General features: G+C 43.4%; 1 pseudogene; it reads right to left on the minus strand.

Annotated features, from left to right (window-relative positions):
- Positions 1 to 2,385: 2,385 nt before the first annotated feature.
- Positions 2,386 to 2,788, minus strand: LOC107534394 (mth938 domain-containing protein pseudogene; annotated as a pseudogene).
- Between the last annotated feature and the right edge of the window lie 16,978 nt (positions 2,789 to 19,766).

Raw genomic sequence — 19,766 nt, forward strand, 5'->3', positions numbered from 1 at the left:
ATATCTTTTTAAATTTCTTTCTTCAGTATCTTATTATTTTCCAAGTACACATCTTTTACATCCTTGGTTAAATTTATTTGTAGGTATTTGTTTTGATGCAATTATAAATGGGATTGTTTTCTTAGTTTTTATTTCTAATAGTTCATTATTGGTGTATAAAAATGCAACTGATTTCCAAATATTTATTTTGTGTCTTGCTACTTTTCCAAATTCATTTACTAGTTCTAGTAGTTTTTTGGTGGAATCTTTAGTGTCTCTATATACAATATCATGTTATCTGCAAATAACAACAATTTTACTTCTTCATTTCAATTTGGATGCCTTGTTTTTCTTCTTCTTGTCTGATTGCTGTGGCTAGGACTTCTGGTACTGTGTTGAATAAGAGTGGTGATGGTGGGCATTCCTGTCTTGTTCCTGATCTTAAGGGAAATGCTTTTAGTTTTTCCCTGCTGATAGCTATGGGTTTGTCCTACATGGCCTTTATTACATTGAGGTGTATTCCTTCTATTCCCACTTTGCCAAGAATTTTTGTCATAAATGGATACTGGATTTTGTGAAATGCTCTTTTCTACCTCTATTGATATGATCATATAATTTTTATCCTTCATTTTTTTTTTTAATGTGGTGTATCACATTAATTGATTTGGGGTTATTATACCAATCTTGCATCCCAGGAGTAAATCTGACTTGATCATGATGTCTGATCTTTTTAATGTATTGCTAAATTTGGTTTGCTAATATTTTGTTGAGGATTTTTGCACCTATGTTCATTAGTAACATTGGCCTATAATTTTCTCTCTTTGTAGTGTCTTTATCTATTTGGGAATTAGGATAATGCTGGCCTAATAATGATCATGGAAGTTGATGTTCCTCTTGAATTTTTTTGAATAGTTTGAGAAGGATAGGTATGAGTTCTTCTTTGAATGTTTGGTAAAATTCACTGTGAAGCCATCTAGTCCAGGACTTTTTTTTTGTTGGGTGTTTTTTTAAAATTACTGTTTCAGTTTTGTTAGTGGTAATCTGTCTGTTCAGATTTTCTGTTTCTTCTTGATTCAGTTTTGGAAGATTGTATGTTTCCAGGAATTTATCCATTTCTTTCACATTGTCCAATTTGTTGGTAGTTAGTTTTTCCCAATGTTTTCTTATAATCCTTTGTATTTTTGTCATGTCAGTTGTTACTTCTCCTCCTTCATTTCTGATTTTATTTATTTGGGTCTTCTCTCTTCTTTTCTTGATGAACCTGGTTAAAGGTTTACCAATCTTCCTTATCTTTTCAAAGAACCAGCTCTTGGTTTCATTGCTCTTTTGTATTGTTTTTTTAGTCTCTATTTCATTTATTTCTTCTCTGATTTTTATTATTTCCTTCCTTCTACTCACTTTGGGCTTTGTTTGTTGTTCTACTTCTAGTTCCTTCAGGTGTAAGTTTAGATTGTTTATTTGAGATATTTCTTATTTATTGAGGTAGGCCTGTAATGCTATGAATTCCCCTGTTAGGACTGTTTCACTGTGTTTTGGATAGTTGTGCTTTCATTTTTATTTGTCTCAAGGCATCTTTTGATTTCTTCTTTGATCTCATTGTTAAATCATTGATTTTTTAGTAACATGTAACTTAGCCTCCATGTGTTTGTGAGTTTTCAAGGTTTTTTTTCTTGTAATTGATTTCTAGTTTCATACCTCTGAGGTCAGAATAGATGCTTGATATGATTTTAATCTTCTTAAATTTATTGAGACTTGTTTTGTATTCTAACGTGGTTTATCCTAGAAAATGTTCCATGTGCACTTGAAAAGAATATATATTCTGTTGCTTTGGGGTGCAATGCTCTGAAAATATCAATTTAACTCATGTGGTCTAGAGTATCATGTAAGGCTGCTGTTTCCTTGTTGATTTTCTGTTGGGGAAATCTATCCATTGATGTCAATGTGGTGTTAAAATCCCTACTATGACTATATTACTCTCAACTTCTTCCTTTATGTCCATCAGGATTTGCTTTATATATTTAGATGCAACTATGTTGGGTGCATAAATGTTTACAAGAGTTATATCTGCTTGTTGGATTGATTCCGTTATCATTAGGTAATGTCTTTCTTTGACTTTTTTTTAAAATTTAATTTACTCTATTTATTTTAACTTGATATTAGAAAGGGAGGGAGAACGACAGAGAGAGAGAAAAAGCGAGAAAAAGAGAGAGAACACTGATATGAGAGAGATGCACCAAGGAATTGCCTCCCACACTCACCCAGACTGGGGATCGAACCCACAACCTAGGCAAGCTAGGTATGTGCCTTGACTGGGAATCGAACCTATGATCTTCTGGTGCATGGGATGACTCTCCAACCAACTGAGTCGCACCAGCAAGGGCAGTGATTTATTTTCTTAAGGCTCCATCAGCAGGTGGAATGGAAGACCCCTCCCACCCTGACACCTTGGGCAACCAAGGCGTTGTACTCCTTCACTGCCTGCTCTGTCTGGAGGACCTGCACATCAATGCCTTGTTTCTCCAGGTACTCCAGGGTTGATGGGGGTACCTTCAGGGCCTCACGGTTCCCTCAGCCAATCACAAGGGTCTGCACACCCTTCTTGATGTCCTCCTCCACATCTGCAGGCTACACACCAGGAGAATGCTCAGTTCCTGTTTCTCTCCAATCCCAAGCCCGACTTCCCCTGGGCCACACTTTGCAGTCCTTATAGGTTTTAGTAGAGCCTTGTACTTTCATTTGCCCCCATGAAAGGGAAGCAATTTCAGGGGAAGACATAAGGAACTTAATTGAAATCCAAAGCCCTCTCTCCAGGGAGTTGCGATCCCAAACAGCTCCCTGCTATCCTTTCTTTGACTCTTATTGTATCTCATGTTTTATAGTATATTTTGTCTGATGTAAGTGTTGCTACCCTAGCTTTGTTTTTGTTTCCGTTTGAATGAATTATCTTTTTCTGTCCCTTTACTCTGTGTGTGTCTTTCATTCTGAGGTGGGTCTCTTATAGATGGTGTATATATGGTTCTCATTTTCTTAATTTTCACCTACCCTGTGCCTTTTGATTGGAGTACTAATCCATTTACATTTAAAGTGATTATTGATAGTTACATACTTATTGCCATTTTATTCTTTATAATATGTACACCCCTTTTTTTCTTTCTTCTTAAAGAAATTCCTTTAATATTTCTTGTAATACTGGTTTGGTGGTAATGAACTCATTAAGCTTTTCTTGTCTGGAGAGCTCTTTATTTCTCCTTCAGTTTGAAATGATAGCCTTCCTGGGAAGAGTAGTCTTGATTGTAGGTCCTTGCTTCTTATCATTTTGTATATTTTGTGCCAATCTCTTCTGCCCTGAAATGTTTTTGTTGAGAAATTACCTGACAGTCTAATGAGAAGTCCTTTGTAGATAACTAATTGTCTTTCTCTTGCTGCTTTTAAGATTCTCTTTGTCTTTAACTTTTGGCATTTTAATTATGATGTGTCTTGATGTAGGCCTTTTGGGGTTTATCTTGTTTAGGATTCTCTTCACTTCCTGGACTTGTGTTGTTGTTTTTCCTTTACCAGGTTAAGGAAGTTTTCAGCCATTATTTCTTCAAATAGGTTCTTAATACCTTGCTCGCTGTCTTCTCCTTCTCCTTCTGGTACCCCTATGATGGGGATGTTGTTATGCTATCTTTGTCCCAGAGGCTCCTTATACTATCCTCATTTTTTAAAAATTTCTCTTTTCTATTTGCTGCTATTATTGGGTGTTTTATGCTACGTTTTCTTCTCAATTGTTGATTCAGTCCTCTGCATCATCCAATCTACTGTTAATTGCTTTTAGTGTATTCTTCACTTCAGATATTGTACTCTTCATTTCTGACAGGCTCTTTTTTCTGCTTTCTATGTTCTATTTTATGCTTGCTATCTCTTTGTTTTAGTTCTCACTGTGCTCACCCATTCTTTCCCTAAGTTCCTTGAGCATCTTTATTACCATTGTTTTGAACTCTGTATCTGGTAGAATGCTTGCCTTCATTTTATTTAGGTCTTCTTCTGGGGATTTCTCCTGTTCTTTCATTAGGGACATGTTTCTTTGTTTCCCCATTATGTCTGCCTCTCTGTATTTGTTTCTCTGTATTAGATAGATTTGTTATGTCTCCCAGTCTTGGTATGATGGCCTTATGTAGTGGATGTCCTGTGTGACTCAGTGGTACAGTCTCTTCGATCACCTGTGCTGGGTGCTCCAGGAATGCACCTTGTGTGAGTTATGTGAGCCCTCTTATTGTAGTTGAGTCTTGGTTGTTGTTGGCCCATTCATGGGTGGGGTTGACTCTTAGGCTGGCTAACTATGGGGACTGACCCAACCAGAGTGCATGAGCTACTGTGTGGTGTCTGACCCCATGACACAGAATTTGCCCCAGCAGGGTCTGGTATATGTCCATATGGTCCTTCAGATATACTGCTTCTGGAGCTAATCAGGTTGTGCTCTGATGTGGTCTGAATCTCGCCATGGGGTTTGTTGGTTCTGTGGCCTCTTGGGAGGGACTCTGGTGTAGGCCAATGTCAGGTACTGCCTGTGACCAGCCCTGGTCTAACTATTTGGAGTTACAAAGTTATCCATAGTTTGTGACAGCTTCTGCTGGTCCTGGGTGTGCATGGGAGGGACAGAGCTGCACACCAAGGCTGGCTTTCACCAGCACTGAGCCCTGTTGCAGGTCAGCAAAAGGCCCAAGGCTGCCTGATAGGCTCAGTCTTCCATGGGAGAGGTGAGGCAACACCAGCTGGGCATGAGGGGGAAAAATGGTCTTCTCCCTTGAGTCATACAACTCAGTTATTTCCTGTTTGTCTGACGCCCCAGTTCTTACCAGACCTTCTTAAGAGCTCTCCAAGAAATTCTGTACTGTGGGCCAAGGTTGGCAGCAGCCAGAAGACTCCTCTATAGGGCTTGAGCTTGGCATAGTGGGGTCACAGGGAGTCAGGAAGATAGGGCTAGTGCATTCCCTTAGGCTGATGTTGTATGGAGGGGAGTACTTGACCCAAGAAAGATGAGGTCTGTGTGTAACATGGGTGAGAGACTCAGCACAGGGAACTTGGAAACTGTTTCTTTAGCCTTCTCCACAAAGCCACACAATCCTCTGACCACCTTCCCTCCACCGGAGCCCAGGGTGAGGGGCTTCAAATGAAATTTTATGTACTTGTTCTTTAAGAGGACACCTGGGTTTCTAACAGACTCCTATCTCTCCCTGGCATATGGAATTCCTGCTGATTTTCACAGCTAGATGTTATGTGAGTTCCCCTTTCCAGCTCTGATGCTTGGGCTGGGACACCTGGTGTGGGGTTGAGATTCCTCACTCCTCGGGGGGAACCTTTGCAGCTGAGATATCCCTCCAGATTCTCATGTGGGTGTGGGGCCAGCCCTTTTTATGTCTTTGCCCTTCCTACTAATCTCAATGTGCTTCTTCTGAAAACCCTTGGTTATAAGACTTCTGTTCAGCTAGTCTTCTGTTGGTTTTTCAGGTTGATTGTTCTATATTTAATTATAATTCCTCTGGGAGGAGGTGAGCATAACTTCCACCTACTCTGCTGCCATTTTGGGTCCTCCTCTTATTATTTTCTTAATGTCTTCTATCTCATTTTGTAGTATTAGATTACAGTTTTGTTCTATATTGCGGGCATGTCTTTGAGGCATGCTTTCTTTGCTTGGGGGATGCTATACAGTTCCTTATTTTTAATAATAGCTTTGTATGGTATCTCTCTTGATACTTTTCTATAGGTCATTTTTAGTGAAATTAGTTTTTCTGAACTTTAGAAATGTTTAGAATGAGGGGCGGGGTTCAGTAAAGCATTTCTTATTTCACAGAGTCCTTCGTTGGTTGTAGTGTTCAAATATACAGCAGCTGTCTTTCTCAGCTTCCTTGGCTGTGCTTCCCTCCCCCATTTGCTTTGACCTTTCTCTTTCCTTTGTCTCTGTTCCTATTCTGCTCAAGTTTGATTACACCCCAGCAGCTTCTCCCCAGTACAGGCCTCATCTAGAAGGGATCCTTGCTTTCACAGGGTCCCCTTCAGTTCTTCTTACTACAGGCCCCTTGCACTCACTTCCTATTGACAAGAGCAAAACCTCCGATTTCAGTTGCTGTTCTCAAACTGGTCCTCTGTATTTCCCAGGGAGACCCGTCAACTGTATTGTGGTTTTTATGTTCTTGGGTCCATTAGTCAGAAACCCCACTGCTTCCTCTTCTTCCTCCTGCACAGATGGGCTACCATCCAGGTCTTGTGAGGATTGGTTTGTCTCCACCAATTTATATTTTGGGGTTTGTGGGGATACCTTGTCATCTGGTTTTGTTATAAATGTCCGTTGGTTTTTGGCTTTAGCTATCTTGTTTTATTTTTATGTGGTGATTTGGAAAGATTGAAAACTATGCTGGGCAACACTGCTATCTTCCCAGAATCCTCTCCTACCAAGTAGAAGCTCTTAATGACTGTTCCCCCAGTTTCCTTTTCACTTAAAGCAGGTAGAGCTATTTTAGCCTTCCTGGTGAAAACATTTAAAAGTGACTTTTTTTAATGGAGAACCCTCTCCTTTCTCCTCGGCCTGTGCAAGCCTCTTTACCCTCCCTTACTCCCCCTAGGCAGGTTTTTAGCAGGATGGAGGGAAAAGCAGCTGCACTTTAGGGCTTAGCAGTGTGACTGGATAGGGAACATCTTTCCCATCTTGCTCTCCATAGGACTAACCCAGAGGTGAGTGAGAGCAGAATGTTTCAGAGATGAAAGCTATTTCTGTTCCGACTGAAGCTTTAGTGATTCATCCTTAAACAGGAGGACATCATTTAAAGTGCAGTTTTTCTGGGGCTGACATTACACTTCCAGCCGGAGGCAGGCACCAACCACTAGGGGAAACCAGCACTGGGACGCGAGCAGCAATTTTAATGCTTGTATTCGCATGGTGAAAAGTGGAGAGGTCTGGTGCTTTAGTCCTTTCTAAAGACCAGTCATGTGAGTATATGCAGCACCCCATCTAAGGCGGCTTTCCTCTTCATCCTGGCCTCCGGAGGAAGGCAGTAACGTGACTGAAGCCGGCACTCCTTCCTTCTTGCCTGGCAGGCCTGTGCCTTCCCTGGATCTGGGAAGGGCTGTCAACAGGCCAGGCTCTGCAGCTCTTCTGTGCAGGTGCTGGGCATCCTTGGAAATCTGAGCACTGTCGTGCGCGGGCTCTCCCTGACAGCTGGGCCTCCTCCTGAGCTTCAGGCCAGGCAGAAGGCCCCTTTGATTGGCATTTTTTTTATTAGCTGGGAGCCTACAATCAGCCCTTCTACTGCATGCCGGCATTCGGTGTCTGGCTTGAAAGTGTGTCTTGGTGACCTTTATTTGCATTGGCCTTCAGAAAGTAGTATTTCCTTAGTGAGGAAGAGCGGGGGTGGGTGAAGGGCATATGTGAAGCCTAAGTATTAACTGTGAGGACTTAAGGATGGCCTGTGCAGCTGGCTCTGGCAGCCTCAGTTCCACTGCCCTTTACGGAGGGGACGATGACTGTATCATTAACCACCCTGGCCAAGCACCACCGCAGGGCACTTACAAGTACAAACATTTTAGAGATTAAACTTCCAGTGTCCTTCAGAGGTCCCTGAAGTGGGAGGCCACACCTGGTAAGCACAAAGGGGTAAAACTTTGCCCTGCAGGAGAGCCTGCAGACGAGTTTTCTTTGGAGTTCAGAGAGTTAATTTTTTTTTTTTTAATTCTCTGAATGTTGCCAACATTTAACTATTAGGAGACTTCTTGTTTTGCTTTGTTTTGTTTTTTAAGGTCAATTTCTGGCTTCTCTTGAGAAATCAGAGACCTGGCAACAACTGGCTGGAGCTCAGTGGCAGCCGCACCTAAAGTAGGGGCCTGTGTGCTCCTCGCTGCCATAGTCCCCTCTCTCTCCTCTACCATCATTTTTGCTCTTTCTCTTAGATTATTCCCATCAGTGTACAAACCTAATGCATATAAACCTTGTTTAAAAAATTTATTTTTATTGTTGAAAGTATTACAGAGGTCCCCTTTTTCCCCCCATCGACTCCTCCACCTCACTGCCCCGCCCTCAGGCCTTCCCCACACTATTGACTGTGTCCATGGGTTATGCATATATGCATATAAGTTCTTTGGTCAATCTCTTCCCACCCAGCCCCCCCCTTAAAAGTCAAGCTTTTTTGGACTCTACTTCCCCTGCCAGCATCCCTTCTCAAATCTTTTCTTCTCTTTGCAGCACAAGCTTCCCAAAAAAGTTGCTCACACTTGCTATCTCCATTTCTCTGCTTCCATTCTCTCTGACACACTCTACAGTCAAGCTCTGGCCCCTCAGGCTCCACCACAACACAGCGAGGTCACCAGTGATGCCATTTCTCACATTTCTTTCAAGTTGACCTATGAGTCCCTGAGGCCTCTGCCCTTGGTCCTCACTTCCACTCACACCTCTTTCGTGATCACCGTTGGTCTCATGGCTTTAAAAACATCTATATGCCGAGTCCCAAGTGTCTATCTCCAGCTCAGACCTTAGCCTGAACTGCAGCCATAGAAGTAGGTGTCCACTTGACGCCTCCTCTTGAGCTCCTGGTCTTCCCCTCTCTGCCGACCATCTTCCACATATGTCCCATGTTCACGCTCCACCTCCCCGCTTCTGTCCTGTGCTGTGCCCTGGGAGAGTGACCAGTATGGGCTGTTTCATTCTCTGGCTTCTGGTTGGGTTCACCGGGGGGAAGACAAGGGTAAGCCAGGGTATTTATTTCTTGGGCTGCTTTGCTGCAGGGTCACACAGGGCTGGCTGCATCCCTCTATCAAATGTAAGTTAATACAGATATCTCCATTACTGTCCCTTTAGGCCTAGGGACGGTCGCTGCTCACTACTTACTAGACTTGGGGTATCACACCTATCACTGTGGTTTCCTTACACCCTGCCCACACCTTCGCCAACAGCCCCTTCCTTAAACCCTCCATGAATTATCCTAATTTAAGGGTGCCATCTGTTTCCTGCCAGGACCCTGGTTGTACATTACACTGCTGTCCTTTTTATTTGAAGACGATATTATTGAGAGTGACCACTCTTTTTGTGAAGACAGTTAGGCAGATGTGTGTCCATCATTTTGATGTTACATTTTGATGGAAGCCTTAGGGGAAAGCAGAGCCGCAGAGTCATTCCAATAAATATCTGTGCCTAGACCTTCGCCCAAGATGATAGATCATTTGGGAATAAATGCAAATGAGATGAAAGAGCATCTGCCTTAGATAATGACTCCGCTGCACGCGACAAGCCTCTCTCAGACGCGTGTGGCCCATCAGCTGTGGAATCATAAAACTGCGATTCCTCGAAACGTTCCAAGAAGGCCACAAATTGCATTTCTACACATTTCCAACCATTTGCTAAGAAACACATAGTGGAGAAATATTGCATCTCCTTAATCTGAAGAGTGGTCATTGATTTAGCTGCCAGAGACAGAGGAAGCTGGAATCATTATTAATTTATCCGCAGACACTGACCCCAACCATTCAATAAACAAGGTTTAATGCATGGATTAGGTTTCATTGATGCCCTTGTTTACTGTTGTTGTTAATGCTATCTATATGCTTGGGGAAAAACAACACCCCCAATTAAGCAAGATCCTAGCTGGTTAACGCTTCATGTTCTTTTTGCATCTGCTTGAATATAAAAGGAAGAGGTACAGTAGCTCTTCTGCTGGTAATGGTCTGGACGGCAGAGAGGAGACTTCCCTTATGTGGAACTGTGAGATAGACAGAGGTTTCATTTCTACTCTCACTTTCACCTCCTGTCCCTTTCCCCTCTCAGAACTTCCTTTATCCCTAGCGTCTAAGATTTAGATACAGTTCTGTTTTTCTTTCTGCAAGTAAAACAATCTGATAAATGTATTAACCCAAAGCCTTTAGAGAAAAGATTATGGACTTTTCCAAGGGCATTTTTGTTTTTAAAACTACAAGAAAAAAATAGCAAAGATAAAACATAAATCAAGATGAAATCAGTATCTGTAATATATCATTTGGGGGTCAAAATTATTTTTAAGGGCCAGATAAAGGAAAATAAAATCAGAAAGGGCAAATAATCAGAGAGGCAAAGATTTATGTACAAGTAGGTTTATTCTACAATGATTTATTCTGGTAGAAGCAACAAAGATGTACTACAATAAAGGAATAGTTCGGTCAAGTATAATATATCCATACAATAGTTAAATAAGTTGCCCATAAGCACTCATCAAACATCATCTTTTCAAAGTATATTTGAACACATAGGAAATTGTTCAACATAAAATGTTAGGTGTAAAAACAAACTATTTAGTGTTATTCTTTTTAAAAAATATATATCTTTATTGATTTCAGAGAAAGAAAGGGAGAGGGAGAGAGAAACATCAGTGATGAGGGAATTGTCATTGATCGGCTGCCTCCTGCACCCCCCCTACTGGGGATGGAGCCCGCAACCCAGGAATGTGCCCTGATCAGGAATCGAACCTCGATCTCCTGGATCATAGATTGATGCTCAACCGCTGAGCCACACCGGTCGATGTTTAGTGTTATTCTTGTTTTGGTTATGTGTGTGTGTGTGTGTGTGTGTGTGTGTGTGTGTGTATTATATATATACACACCTATATTAACAGATAAAGGTTTGGGAGGGCATATGCTAAAATGCTAGCAGTGATTACCTCTGGATAATAGGATTATAGGTGATCAGTATTTGTTTTTTTATAAGTTCTGTATTTCATTGATTTTTTTGGGCAATAAACATATTAATTTTATAATTAAAGTTAGAAAATTACTTCTTAAAAAAGGGTACATTGATTTACAGAAAGAAATGGTGGAATTTCAGGCAGCAAGGAATGGGCATTTTAATGTGTGTGAGAGCCTTCTATCATATCATATGTCATAGACAACAGTAATTAACAACAGGTTTCATAGAAGAAGAAGAATGAAAGTTTATTGTGTACTTTACCATTGTGCATTAACATACTTTATATTCGTTGTTTCTCTTTTAATCCTTTTAACAGCCCTATGATGGTAGGTTCTGGAGTTATTTTATAGCAGCAAATGAGGTTAGAGGAGTTAAGTACATTGGTTAGGGTAAAACAAACGGCTATAACATAAATCTGAAGCCTCACTGGATTAACAAAAAGAAAGATGGTTCTTTAACCATGTAAAGGATATTTCTTAATCATGTAAAATCCCATTGGCAGTACCGAGAGGCATGGGGTGGAGTTTCCATTCCACGCGTGGATGGAGGCCCTGCTGTCGTCAACACCTGGCTTCCAAGGTTGCCCCTTTTATGCAGGTCAGGCCAGCAGCCACGGTGACTGAGATAATGGGGGTCTGTGAATTTTTGTGGGCCAGAGTTCCCACCCACATTTCAGTGGCTCAGCCATGTCCTTCCTAACTGCAGTGTCTCAGGATCTATTTAGTTCTTCAGATTCTTTTGTTCATTAGCTTCTTCTTAAAGACCCTTCAACATTTCATGTAGTGCTGGTCTGGTGGTGATGAACTCATTTAGCTTTTTCTTATCTGTGAAGCTCTTTATCTGACCTTCAATTCTAAATGACAGCTTTGCTGAGTAGAGCAATCTTGGTTGTAGTTATTTGTTTTTCATCACTTTGAACATTTCTTGCCATTTCCTTCTGGTCTGCAAAGTTTCTGTTGAAAAATCAACTGACAGTCGTATGGGTGCTCCCTTGTAGGTAACTAATTGCTTTTCTCTTGCTGCTTTTAAGATTCTCTCTTTGTCTTTAACCTTTGACATTTTAATTATGATGTGTCTTGCTGTGGACCTCTTTGGGTTCCTCTTCTTTGGGACCCTCTGTGCTTCCTGGACTTGTAAGTCGATTTCTTTCCCCAGGTAGGGGATGTTTTCTGTAATTATTTTTTCAAATAGGTTTTCAATTTCTTGGTCTCTTTCTTCTCCTTCTGGTACCCCAATTAAACAAACGTAGGGCCGCTTGAAGTTGTCCCAGAGGCTCTTTATACTATCTTCATATTTCTGAATTCTTTTTTCTTTTTGCTCTTCTGGTTGGGTGTTTTTTGTTTCTTCATGTCCCAAATTGCTGATTTGATTCTCAGCATCCTCTACTCTACTGTTGGTTGATTCCCTGTAAATTATTCTTCATTCCAGTTCATGTAGCCTTCATTTCAAATTGGTGCTTTATTATGTCATTGATGGTTTTACTTGTTTTCATAATACTCTTACTAATATGGCTGAGCATCCTTATAACCAAAATTCTAAACTCTGAATCTGTTAGCTTGCTTGGGTCTGTTTTATTTAGTTCCTCTTCTAGAGATTTCTTCTGTTCTTTCCTTTGTGACATGTTTCTTTGCCTCCACACTTTGGCTGCTTCCAGGTGTTCGTTTCTATATATTAGGTAGAGCTGCTATGCCTCCTGGAATTTGTAGAGTGGTTTTGTGTAGTAAGTGTCCTGTAGGGTCCAGTGGCTCAGCCTCCCCAGTCACCTGAGCTGGGCCTTCTAGGTTCTCCCCTGTGTGGGCTGTGTGCTCTGACCTGTTGAAGTTGAGCCTTGGTTGCTGTTGGCATCACTGGGAGGAATTGACCCCCAGGCCAGTCAGCTGTGAGGACCAGCTGCAACTACAGCCAAAGAGCTGCTGTGCTGGAGACCCCGTATGGATCAGGATTTAGTTCAGTGGGGCTTTGGTGTTCACCAAGTGCGCCCCTTGAGTGTCACTCGTGGATGTGGTAGGGTTGTAATCCAGCGTGGTCGAGTCTGACCACCAGGTGCACTGTCTCTGGGGCCTCCCAGGAGGTGCAAAGTCAGCCTCTGCCTGAACCTTGCCCAGGGCCACCCAGCATGAGCTGCACACCAAACCGTAGTTGGCTGCTACTTGTGCTGGGCTTAGCGTTGCCCAGGAGAGGCCAAGCTATGAACCAGTGCAGGCTGCCGCTCATGCCAGGCCTGGGGCCACTTATCAAGCCGTATGGGGCCTGATGCTGCTTGTTTGAGAGATTTTAGGAAAGTCCTAAGCATGAGGCTTGAGAGGCCACTTGCACAGAAAAGCCCCTGGAAACGGCCTGGATGAGCTGCAGGTAGAGAGGGGCGGGGCCTCCGGGAATCACGGGGCGGGGCCAAAGGTGTGAGTCAGGTGCTGGCGATTCAAACATGGCGCCTGCCTGCCGGCTGTGTGCAGGGAGGACTCGCCAAAGGAGCCATGGCCTCCGCCAGCTCTTCTGCCTGGGAGGAAGCCTCCCCTCCACCTGTCGCCCGGATCTCAGGCAGGTTAGTTCCCCCCGAGTGTCCCGGGTCCTTTCAGGCTGCTGCCCGGCGCTGGGCTCAGAGGGAGCATCCGAGTGAGTCCGTGCCGGGCCCTTTAGAGGAGCTGCTGGGGCTCCTGCAGCCTCCGAGACCCTCAGGGACAGTCCCCGCTGGTTTCACAGCCCGGAGTTGTGGGGACGTCTCTTCCTGGCGCTGGAGCCCTGGGCTGGGGGCCTGCTGCTGGGCTGGGGCCCCTCGCTCCGCTGCCCAGATGTCCCTCCCGGGTTTAAGCTGCGGCACCGGGTGTGGGTCTGCGGCCGCGTTTGTGCGATTCAGCCCCGATCCGCCCGCGTTTCCACCCCTCCTACCGGTCTCGATGCTCCTTCAGCAACCTGGTTGTGGGGCTTCTGTTCAGCCAGATCTCAGGAGGCTCTGAGTGACGGTGGTTCTGTGTTTTAGTTGTAATTTTGATGTCGTTGCGGGAGGTGGCGGGCGCAGCTGTGACCTACGCGCCATCTTCTTTCCTCTCCGAGATGTCTTAACACACAAATCTGCTTATGTTATTTCTCTGCTTAGAATTTCCAGTAACTCCTATGAGTAAAACTGCGATTGCCTAGGTTGACTCAAGGCTCTAATGAATATGCCTCCGCCTGCCCTATCTTTGCCCCATAGGGTTCCCCTTTGTAAGCCCTGCGCACTTCTCTGAACCCTTCATTCTCTCCCCTACCTTCCTGGCTCTGTTTGGAAGGGTTCTCTATTTGACTGAACTGGGCTCACCCTTTGAGATTCATCCAACCATTATCTTTTCCTGGAAGCCTTCCCTGACCACCTCTAGCCTGGGTTAAATCTCTGATTTGGTTGGGAATTAGTTGCAGATCAAAATATATTTGGCCAGCTTTCAAAAAGGCAGAGGGAGGAAGAACAGGTGCTCGTAAAAGTCCTGGAAGGGTTACAGGAGCAGGCTCTAGGCTGAGCTTCCAGGGGTGACTCCCAGGCTGACAGTGCAGAGCTGCCCCCCCCAGGGATCGCTGCCTCTGCTGTGGTCAGGAAGCCCGAAAATAAGGGAGGTGCCGCCACAATTCTTAGCTCTAGGTTTACACTGCTTCTGCCAAGGTCCCTGTCAGCATGGTGCCCAGGAAGCTGGGGGCTAGACACAGGCACCACTGCCACTGAAAAATCCAAACAGCCTCCACGGCGGAGCTTGTCAATATAAACAGTGGCGCTAACCCGTGGCCTCTGAATACCTCAGGGTGTTTACACTCCTGTTCCAAGCCTTTCAGCCTTTGCTTCTGTTTGGCAGCGGCTAGTTTCATGTGAAATGGAACTGCAAGGGAACTGGGAAATGTAGTCCTTAGCTTTCCAGGCCCTAATGTGCAGGAAGGCCTCAGAAAGAGGAGGGAATGAGTCGCGGGGGCCCCACCTGCCCCTCGCTCCTTCACGCTCCCGCACCGTCAGGTCTGCGTTCTGTAGTAACACTTATCGCTCGTGTTCTTCTTAATTGCCTAATTACTCATCTGTCTCATCTGAATAGACTTTCACCTTCTCGAAGGCAAACACCATTCTTATTCATTTCTAAATTGTGCCTGGCACATAGTAAGGTTTCAGTGGGTGCTAGTTGAATGAATGAATGAATGAACGAACAAGAAATTATAGAATTATCTTAGAGCTCTCCTTTAATCCAGCAGCCAGCACCCCTATTTAATTCTCTTTCCAAAATGTCCTTCCGACGAGCTCTCATCATCTCACCTATTGTAACAACCTCATTATTAGTTTCTATCCCTTTATTCCATTCCGTGGTATCAACTCTAAAATCACCACTTAACTTTCTAAAACACAGATCTCATATCACTCTCCAGCCTAAAAGCTTCCAATGGCTTTTTCTTTAGGAAAAGTACATATTCCTGACCATAGCTTCCTCTCTCCGTCCACTGTCTGTTTTCCAGCTTTGCCTCATACCATTCACTCTCTCACACCCTGTCGCTGGGCCAGTTACCCCTCAGTGCAGCCAAAATGCCGAGCTCCCTTGCCTTTGCTCTACCTACACAGTCAGGTTCACCCTTCACCATCTAGCTCAGGTGCCACTTATTTTAGGGGAGGTTTTCCATTACCTGCTATTTATACCCCCCTCCACCCCCCACAAGACTCCACATCTGCCCAGCAGATGACATTCATCCCTCTCAGGTCTAGGTGTTTACACAGGGCTGCACAGGGCCCTGGAGCCTCACGGGGGCCTTCCTAGGGCCTCTGAAAGAGAGGGAGCCGAGCAGGGGAGGCTCTGAGCCCCATCTCGCGTGAGCCACAGCAGCTCTGCTCAGTCTGACTCATGTATTATATTTCATATAGACGGTGGGGGAAACGTTTACATTGCTGTGGGAAAAGAAAAACTATTTTAAAAGGCAGTTTCTTAAGGACTTTATACTGTGGGTATAGCCGTCATCCCAGAGAGTGAAGTTTAATGATGTGTGTATGGTACTGCATCCTGCTCATTTTTGAATCCCTTTGTTTAACCTGGGACAAGCAGCCAGTAAACCCTTGCTGGAGAGAGAGGCTTGCAGAGACATTGTGTCAGCTCCATGCGGAGAGGAGGGGATGGGCTTCTTCTGCTCCAAAAAACAAAAAGGGAGAACCCAAGGGACTGTTTCAGAGAGCGGAGTTTTGGATCCATATGAACAGTTCCCCATTTGACCTAAGCAGTAATGCTCTGCTTTGCAAAAGCCTCTGACAGTGGAATTATCTGCCATGACTGACACATAAGTGATCTCAGCGTGGGGCTGGCCATCCACTAAAAGACCTCACAGGCCCCTTTGACTTCTGTGCCTTCATGATCTTCTTTTATAATTACAAGTCCCCACTGAGATTCCAGATGGCTGGGTGTCTGGATTTTTTTAGACTAATGTCAGCAGTCTTTTTTTTTTTTTTTTTTAAGTTGGAAATGAATTGGTTTCATATTTTATATTATGGAATTGATTTCTGTCTATTTCCAACTAAGTCCATTTAGAGAGGCAGCCCCGAGACTGAAGGGGTGTCAGGTGGGGGAGCCAACGCTGTTACCCAAGCAATGCTGTTGGCATCTTCTGGTCACAGATTTGCTGGGCAGCACATTTAGAGGAAAATTTATAGCTTCTGCCCCTTGCTAGTAAATGGGAATTCACTTGACTGCAGTAGTGGGTTGTGGGGTATTCTGTAATGGTCTCTATGGGTGGTCAGCAGCCACTTGTCAGCAGCATTGGAAGTCAAGGGTTTACTTTGCTGGCTATTTCACCTTATACATTTACTGCAGTTTGATTGAGTTTCCCCACTTGTAGGTTGGGTAATGGTACATTTTACTCCCAGAACAACTAACTTTTTACTGGAAAACAAGAAGATTACTTATTATTTCCATGCCTTGGGATCTTTTGTGTGGTGTGTTTGGGAACATATTGGCAGGCAAAACTAACAGTGACCCCAGGACTGCCACAGTTCTCAGGGAATTTTGACACAGCATACTTAGAAACATTGAAATGCTTTGTTTGCTCGCTTAACTGAACCAAATACCTCTTTTCCAGAAATGTTTTATAAGATGGAAAAGTGCTAGATATAGCTCAATAGTTCTGTTTTATTGATGCTATTCTAATTAATTCTTGAAGTCCTGCCTAATATCTTCGGGGAAGAATGGTTAACACAGTTAATTAATTATACTTCTTTTTACCTTTCTATTTCCAGAGGTGGCTGTTTAATTAAAGGCTTATGGCGTAATATTTTTCTTTAATAAGGAGAAATGTTGAATTTCATAAATCTCACATATCACATAAAGAAACAAACTCAACAAATAAACCCCGAAGAGCATAGCATCATATCAGGACAGGATATCCTCCTTGGCCAATTAGCCTTGTGAGCAGAAGTCAAAACAAAAGTATAATTCGTGAATATATTATAGATAGAGCTACTGACTTTGACATTCATACTAGATAAAGGGCTGGCCTACAGCCTGTAAATTTTTGATCATCAGGATATTTTTTTCTATAGCTAAATCTGCCCTTTATCCTTCAGCCTCTTGGACATATATATACACACATTTCATGTCTGCTTCCTAATTCTGTTATGTCACCCTGTTACCTCTGTTGTTAATGGAGCAAAGGGGAAATAACAGTATTTAAAATGCTAGCTCCTGGGATGGGTATTTTTTCACATCTAACCATTGTCCTTAGCTAATGATTCCCTTTGAAATTCTGGCAAAATCATTAGATGTCTCATTTTCTTAAGCCTGATGCTACATTAGCAAGGTAGTTTAGTTATTTAGCATTTGCAACATAGTGAATAAGAAAGAAATTTATGTAATTGTCCATGGCTTAAGCTAACAGGATAAAAACCCAGATAGCTTGTGTTACATGCATATGGCCCATTTTCAAGACTAATTACTTGAGATATGTAAATGGTGTCGCCAGAGAAGCAGCAGAAGGAAATATAAAAATATGTGATATAATTATGTTTCAGAGGAGGAATAACCAATTATATTACACAGGATCAGCTCTAAAAGAATCAAGAAACTTCTTGTGTGTGTCTAAGGATCAAACAGTGCTTTATTTTATGGGCTCAAACAAATAACTTCAGAAACCAAAGTCCAGGATTAAAAGGGCTGCCAGAAGAGATGCAAAATGCTTAGCACAGACACAATCTTTGATGCAAATGTCACAGTTCTAAAAATCGCCTGACAGTGCTGGACAGCCTTTGAAATTTGGTTCCCTTGCTGAGCTTGTCAATACACTACTCGTTCTGCCAGAGGCTTCAAGTTGGTTCTTTTCTTGATTTACTTGGGGAGAGGGGTCAGGGAATGTAAAATCTGTTGCTCATTCATTATACGTACAAGGCAACATCTGTTCCCTGCTCATTTTTCATCTGCATTTCTGCCTTCAGAGTATGTTAAATAACCATAGAAATGAACTTTGTGGTTATAATTTGCTAACCCGAAAGTGAAAATAGATATATAGGCACATTACCTGGGCTAATGTTTATCTGAAATGCACCAGCTGTTAAAATACTAAACCCTGTGGTGTTGGTTGGTCAGTAGCTACCATCCTGACACTCCCACGTGCTATCTGCTCTGGCTGCCCAGCTTCTCCCCTGGGACCTAGGCCTTTCCATAATCCAGCAACTAAAGGGATGATGCCCGGTTCCCCAGGCCTCCAGGAACCTGCTGGGAAGTATGTTAAATATTTTGAACAGCACCTCTATGTATTACCTAACTCTCTGGACAGCAGACGTCCAATTAAAGACTGGGCTGTTTCTCCCCCTCCGTATTGGCAGTCCCCCTGTGCAGGGAATACATCCCAAGGCCCCAGTGGATGCCTGAAACCGCTGATAGCATTGAACCCTATATATACTGTTTTCTCCTGCACATACATACCTATAATCAATGTCAACTTAAAAATTAAGTAATTTCATGGATAGAAGATTTATTCTTACATTGATTTTAGCAACCTCAACATATGATTTTCTTTTTCTTTATTAAGGTCAAGAACTTTCACCTTTTCACTTAAAGGAAGCACTTTACTGCTTCTCTTTGTCATATGTGAATTGCCAGCATCACTAGTCTTGTGCTTTAGGGCCATCATTAAGTAAACTAAGGGTTACTCGAACATAAGCACTGCGGCACTGCCACGGTCAGTCTGATGACGGAGACGACCAGTGGGTGGGTGGCATATACAATGTGGACGCGCTGGACGAAGGGACGGTTCACGTCCCAGGCAGAGAGTGGGGCGGTGCAAGATTTCTGCATGCTGTTCAGAATGGTGTGAAATTTAAAACGTATGACGTGTTTATTTCTGAAATTTTCCATTTAATATTTTCTAACCACAGTTGGCCACGGGTAACTGAAACCTCGGAAAGAAAAACTGGATAAGGGAGGACTACTGTATAATATTATCCAGTCAGGGTCGTAACAGGAAAGAGATGGCACACCCAGATTAAGATAATCTGTTGAGATTCCATTATTTATAAGGGAACTGTTTACAGAGATGTGGGGGTGTGGGCGTGGGAGGGGGAGGCACAGGGTCTGTGCTGTAACCCAGAGCCGAGAGCGGCAAGCTGTTCTCACCCGGGGCCCTGCTGGACAGAGGAGTGGCTGTAATACAGAGAAGGCTGCCTTGAAAGAAGTGGTCAGTCTGAAGCAGTCTTGAAGGCAGGGATTCCGATTAGCCGGGACAACTTGCAGTGGGGCTCACATCCTACGGGTTCCCCATTGGCAGAACCAGTGGGAACCCAGGAAACTCAAGAGCCCAGTGACAAGGCCTGTAGGCTGTGCCTGCTGGGCCAGGGCCAGAGTGCAGAGGGTGGAGAATGGGGTGAAGGGAGGGCACCCAGCCCACCGTGTACTTGTGGTCCTTCGGAATTTTTCCGACTGCGTAGTTTCTATCCCACATGAAGTGATCTTCACAAGGAGAAACTGTGAAAGATTTAGCTTGTCTCTTTAAATGTGTTACATTAGATTAGGAAATGTATCTCTTTTTGCTTTGTTGACTAACTTCATTCTCCATGTTACACTTAGTGCCATATCAAAGCTACAGTTCTCAAATGGATTTTTCACAATCCATCAGGTTTACATAAAATTTC

Source organism: Miniopterus natalensis, chromosome 1 (genome assembly GCF_054644295.1).
Source record: "Miniopterus natalensis isolate mMinNat1 chromosome 1, mMinNat1.hap1, whole genome shotgun sequence".
Classification (NCBI taxonomy): Eukaryota; Metazoa; Chordata; class Mammalia; order Chiroptera; family Miniopteridae; genus Miniopterus; species Miniopterus natalensis.